The sequence below is a fragment of the Elephantulus edwardii genome, unplaced genomic scaffold (assembly GCF_000299155.1).
Source record: "Elephantulus edwardii isolate Elephantulus edwardi_28Jun2011 unplaced genomic scaffold, EleEdw1.0 scaffold00003, whole genome shotgun sequence".
Lineage (NCBI taxonomy): Eukaryota > Metazoa > Chordata > Mammalia > Macroscelidea > Macroscelididae > Elephantulus > Elephantulus edwardii.
The window spans coordinates 40047638-40054174 of NW_006399753.1; the positions used below are offsets into that span (position 1 = coordinate 40047638).

The following is a 6537-nucleotide window of genomic DNA, read 5'->3' on the forward strand; positions in this document are numbered from 1 at the left end:
AAGTATGATGTAAAGGAGATAAAGCCAGAGCAGAGTTTTGTGTTCGCTTCATCGCTGCAGCTCACCCTCTGGTGTCTCTTCAAGCCTTCTCTGATACTGTCTTTCCGAGGCTTTTCTACGGTAGACATCATAGAAGGTCTCCTGTCTGACGCGCACCCTGATCATGATCCACTCCATCGCGGCTCCAAGGACAAAAAAGAAGGGAAGGAACCTGTAGATGCCAAGTCGCTCCTTCCAAGGAACCCTCTGCAGAATTTGCCTCAACTAGGCCTTAAAGAACATGACTGGCCGAGGTCTAGGAGCTCATTCAGGTGAATTGACGAGGGTTAGTTAGCCTTGCCCCTAACGACCCAGCTCTGTCAAGAGCGGCCTGCGATCTCAAGAAATATATCATTCTTATCATATCCATTTTGGAATAAGCTGTTGAAAATACCCAGGGATTGGAGAAGGACACAAGAGTTATTAGAGTAGCTGTGACTGAGAAGAGGAGAAGAGATGTTATGTCAGCTGAACCAACCAGAGATAGAGGAATCAACATTTGCAAAGTACTCTAAGAAGTTCAGGTCTCTGGATCAGCACTTTGCAGCTGCAGCAAGTGATTTTATTCTGAGATCCAGAGGCATCAATTCAGGACACAGAATCACTTCTTTGTTGTAATGAGTTAAAAGGTTAATTGTTATGAGGTTAAAAATATTGTCCTTAGTATGAGACTACCTGAGTCTAAGTCATTCCTATACTGCTTCCTAGCTGCTTAAGCAAACTAGTGAAACTCTTCATGATAGATACCATTTTCCTCATTTGACATTAAAAAAAATACAGTCTGTCTTAATTTTCCATTGGTAATGTGGCATATGGGAAATTAATAGAGACTATAATCTGGTTTTCCAAGTGGGAAGAAACTATGCTGCAATTTGAAAGGAACACGGTTCGAGGCCACCAGGTGCTCCTCAGGAGAGGGATGGGCAATCTCCTCCCATGCGATTAACTGCCTCTGAAAACCGCTGGAGGCTCAGCGATTGGATTGGTTGAATCCTACTCTATGGTACACTACAATAACTATAATGTGGCATATATTTAGAGGTTTGAAATGACACAAGTATATTTTATAATTTTGTAGATTTTTAACTCCTAAAAACCTTTTATTGACTAAAATAAAGGTGTAGGCAGCTCTGTTACTCATTGGAGGCTGTAGGGAAGAATCTGTGTCCTTGTCTTTCCAGCTTCTAGAAACTGCATTCCTTCACTTGTTTAGTCCATGCCTCCACCTTTAAAATAAACAACGTGGCAAAATCCTTACCACATCACAACACTTGGTTAGCACCACAAAATACTATAGGCTATGCTTCCAAAACTCATTATCACATTTCATTACTCTGATATCCTCTTCCGCTCTGTCTTCCATATTTAAAAACTTTTGTTATTTCATTCACCCAATTAGGTTGTTGTTGCTGTTATGAGCCGTTGAGTCGCTTGCGACTCATGGCGACCCTATGTACAACAGCCCTAAACTCTGCTCTGTCCTGTGCCAAACGCACTGTCTCTGACACTCCCATCCCGATTATCCCAGTCACTGAATCAATCCACCTCATAGAGGGCCTTCCCCTCCTGCACTGTCCCTCCACCCTCCCAAGCATGATGTCCTTCTCCAAGGACCGGTCTCTTCTCACAATGTGTCCAATGTATGTTAGACGAAGCCTCAGAATCCTTGCCTCTAAGTCCAGGATAAATTTCTATCTATCTATCTATCTATCTATCTATCTATCTATCTATCTAATCTATCTATCATCTATGTTTCTATATATCTCAAAGCAGTAGCATGGATTTATAATTCAAACATTTGAAAATCGCATAACTTAAAAATGTGCCATAAAAATAAAGAAACATCAAATCCACTAGATGCTCTGCTGAAAAAGAAGGGACAATCTCCTCCTGTACCAGTCAGATCCTATTTGATAGTACACACCACACACACACACACACTTTAAAATAATGAAACACTGCAAATAAATAGCAAATGTGTGGTGTACTATCAATAGACACTAGATACTACTGAACATGTGAGCCTTTTACTAATTCAGTATTGCTACATTAAATGAAGTTAAAATGTTTTTCATATACACATTTTTGCTTCTAGTGGTAGACTACATGTAGTGAGCTTTGAGTTAAAAAGTTGGGTGTAATTCTACATTACATAGGATTTCTAAAAAGAGCTGAGAAAGAGACTGAGTACAGTCCCCATTCTTAATAGAATAATTATAAGAAATAGAAATCTTTTCTCTCAAAAATAATTCAAAAGAAAACAAGACTTAAAATATTGTTAAAGACTCTAAGACACTCAAAATCTCTAGATGAGTGCCATCAGATAGACTATGATTCTTAGCGACCTCAAAAACAACAAATCTGAAATCTGTCCTGTCTTGTGCCATCTCAAAATCTCTGCTATGCCCAAACCCATTATTACAGACATTATGTTGATCCATCTTGTTGAGAATCTTCCTAGATATCATTTATATATAAGCTGTAAGAGAATGTATGTATAGGAATATCCATAATGTAATCACCTTAAGGGCTATATATTAAAAATGTGTTAGGATCCTAAATTTATAGGTTACTACTCATTATACAATTCTTAATGATCATGGTCATGAAAAATACTAGGTAGAAAATATTTGTTAGTGGTTTCCATAGGAAAGACCAAAGTTAACTATGTTAGAATATAGAAATTTGAAACAAAAGGATAACTTTTGTAAATTTTGACAAAGAAATTGGATTGTCATATTTTACACTGAAGTAATTTCTGATACATCTAGCTTTAACTTCTCTTCTTTCCTAAAATGAGAAGCTTCAAATTTTACCTTTAGAATAACACTTGAAATTGGCCATAATCTTTTCTGAATGTAAATAGATAATTCTACATCCATTTACACTTAAAAGCTAGGGAGAGTATGCATATGTATGTGTTTGAGAGAGAAAAAAGAGAGACTGTCTCTTATTCAATGTTTTCATATTTAAGCAAGTTACTTCTATATTATCAAAGTCATATCAATTGACATAGTAGTGTTTTGACTCCAAGAGAATCATAATATATTTAAGACTCAAATATAACTACCTAGAGACATGTTAATGTTTCCAAAATTATAAAAAATAGATAAAAATCTATGGGTCATAAAATAAATTATATCTGTCCAGCATGTCCTAAACCAGCTATTTTGGTATTAAACTTAGGAGCTTCAGTTCAAATCTTTCTTTGGATTGATATGTATTCCTCTTTTCCCCATGCACATGCTTAGCACTACCACTATATTTGAAAGATCATGATGTTAGTAAGTTATACATATTTTGATCACCGATATCTCCTTAGTACATACTAGGTGTTTCACACCTAGGAAATGTTCAATAAGTAGTTGGTGAATATATGAAAGAACTTACTTCTCTTATAAAAACTTCAGTTTGAAAATATAACCAGTAAATTTAATCTTGAGATATACCTTTTCTAGTATCCTTGACTCAGTTAAAGAAGCAAAAGCTTATTTTGACTTGTTTACTTTTATAAAACATAGTAGAATTTTGAAAGGTTGTTGAGATTTGTTTTTTTTTGAGGGAAGGCAGGAGGTAAGTTAGTTCTCTTTAAAAATTATGTTCAAATTTGCAAAAACATAAGCAGAGAAATATAAAAATCCCTACTGCCACTTCCATCTCTCAAAAACCCATGTAAAAACATGTAAGACAATATAAAATTCATAATGCTAGATCCAAGAACTTTACTAAATATTTTTTCTCAATCTCAGATTTATTTTTCTAAGTTTTTTTTTTTAAGTTACTCTCAACTATAGGAGTAATTTGGTACACATTTGGAGCACTCTTGATGTTTAATTGTTTTGGGAACACAGTTTGATTTGACATAATCTAAGTGAAAATTCATAAATTTTTGAAATACAAATGACCTTATTATAAAGCTAATTCACAAGCATAGAAACAACTATGCATACAATTCAGCATAATACTTTGCAAGTTACCAAAAATTTGCACATATTGCATTACTTAAAATATAACCCTGAAAGTATAAGTACCATGTCACAAAGGGAGAAAGTACAATCAGGAAAACTACCCTCCCCCCCCCCAAAAAGAAAAGGGAAAAAGACAAAGCAAAACTACCCAATGTTAACCAGCGAAACCAAATCCACTGGCATGAACTGAATCAGACACATAATGACACTATAGGACTGAGTGGAACTGACCCCATAGAGTTTCCAAAACTGTCCATCTTTACAGAAGCAGCCTGCCTTATGTTTCTTCTATGGACCGGCTGGTTGATTTGAATTACCAATTTGCTGGTTACCAGCCCAGTGCTTAATCAAGTGCACCATCAAGTCTTTTTATCAAATGTTAGATAACTATCAGGGACAGATAATTACTTAAACTTTTTTATCTAACCATTCCTCCATTGGCACACAGATTTTGCCATTAAAAGGACTGTTTCAATAGCTATAAATTCTAATGGTGTAGGATTTTCATTCTTTAGAACTAATTCCTAGAAGTGATGTTACTCTGGCAGAAGTTATCTATACTTTAAGTGAAAGTATTGTTGTTATATACTGTTGAGTCAGAGCTCACTCATAGCTGACTATCCAATGAGTTTTCCAGTTGTGACTAACATGGGAAGAGATCGCTCATCCTGCAGAGCTCTGGTGGATTCAGAGCCTTTAGACTGTCAGCACAACCCCTTACTACTAAGCCATCAGAGCTCCCACAAATGAAAATGGAAATCATTAAATTGCTTCTCCAAAAGGTTACAACAATTTCTATTTCCAGAATGAGTACAGGAAACAGCCCATTTGTCAATATATTTGATGACTCTGGATGATTATCAGTATTTTCAGTAATTAATTGATGCCCACCTTTAAAGTAAACATCATGGTATTTAAAAATCTTATTTTAATGTTTATTTCTCTGAATATGTGCATGCATCATTGGCAGTTACTTGGTCTTCTATTTTGGCAATGCAATTTATTTTTAGTAACTCATTATTTCTACTAAAAGTAATAACTCTTTTTGTTGTTGTCTCTGCTGAGATGTAAATATCAAGAAAAATGGGCACAAAGTGGCCTGTGTCTTAAAGTGAGGTGTTAAAATTCCTACTCAGAACATGTAGAAGAGCCTGGGAAAGCAACTTTTATGAAAAGCATTATAATCTGTGTAAGAAGAGAGTGAGGAGATCAGTAGGAAACAGTAGTAATAAAGAGAGTGGTTAATGCACTGTGCTAGGGCTCTGCACTTCTATCACGGGATGAGAAGACCTGCCTCCTTCAATTTCAGTTAAGGCAAAAAAGGATATTTCAAGGAAGCTACTGAGAAAGCCTGATATGTGATCTTTGAGGTTTAAGGACTACAGCATTAAAGCTGTACTCTTTCTGAGGGGGAAAAAATGTAAAAATCAGAGATGGTCTGGAATTGGCAACAGAAAAGAGATTGAGGGCTGTGTAAGGTTCTGGTTGCACTTCTTTAACTGTAGGTTTCCTATGAACCAGATGAGGAACGTATAGTGAAAGAAATAGATAGACCAAGGCCACCTCATGTGGGGTGTTCTTCAAGGAGGCAGCTCTGACTGGAAGCTGAGGTAATTATCAGCAAGGTAGGAGGTGGTGTGCAGCCATCGCTTCCATCTCTAAAGAGATTGATGATTGGTGGTCTCCAGTGAGAGATCATAAAAACCTCAAGAACTTAAGCTGTAAACTTTGCATCTACCTAGACCAGATTCCAAAATATTAGATTGCACCGCTTCTAATCAATTAACATTTTACTAACACTGACTCTTTACACATATTATATATGTTTTTAAGTAGTTACTAAAATTTTCCAGGATAAACATACTCAAGTTAGCTAAAGTGTAAATTGAATTTAAAAACAAATTTTAAATTCTGTTACTTGTACTGAAGTTTTTAATTGTTAAAGTGGTTTTATGAGTAAAAGGATGCAAAAAGTAAAGGAAACTACCCAATATAACTGCCGAAGGCATAAAGAGCTAGTTCCTAAGATTGTTTGAAAGTGGACCAGAAGAAAGAATGAAGATGTTCATTCTTCTTGATCTGAAGTATTTCATTAAGTTAATATAATGAAATATAGGGAGCTTTGGTGGCCTAGTGGCAATAAACTGTGCTGCAATCCCAAAGGCATGTGGTTTGAGGCTACCAGCTGCTCCATGGGTGAAGGATGGGCCATCTCCTCCAGTATGCTTAATTGCCTCTGAAAACCCACCAGAGAGTCTGCTATGGGTCGATTCCGACTTGATGATACACAAAAACAACAAAAATATTAAGAAATTTACTCTCCTTCTCCCCCTGTTGTTTGTGTGTGTGTGTGTGTGTGTGTGTGTGTGTGTGTGTGTGTGTGTACCATCGAATCAAATCTGACTGGCATAGGAGGAGATTACCTCTCCTTCTACAACGGAGCATCTGGTGGATTCAAACTGTGGACTTCTTGCCGCTTGGACACCAGAGCTCCCTAGAAATATACTTTTTATACATTTATCTTATTGTA

At 36.2% G+C, this 6537-nt stretch overlaps 1 protein-coding gene and 1 pseudogene across 2 annotated transcripts in view; both read right to left on the reverse strand.

Annotated features, from left to right (window-relative positions):
• LOC102858384 (fibroblast growth factor 14-like) overlaps nt 1-6537 on the reverse strand; it is a 936720-nt gene that overhangs the window by 159616 nt on the left and 770567 nt on the right. The gene's annotated exons all lie outside the window — the stretch shown is intronic.
• LOC102867471 lies at nt 49-282 on the reverse strand (annotated as a pseudogene).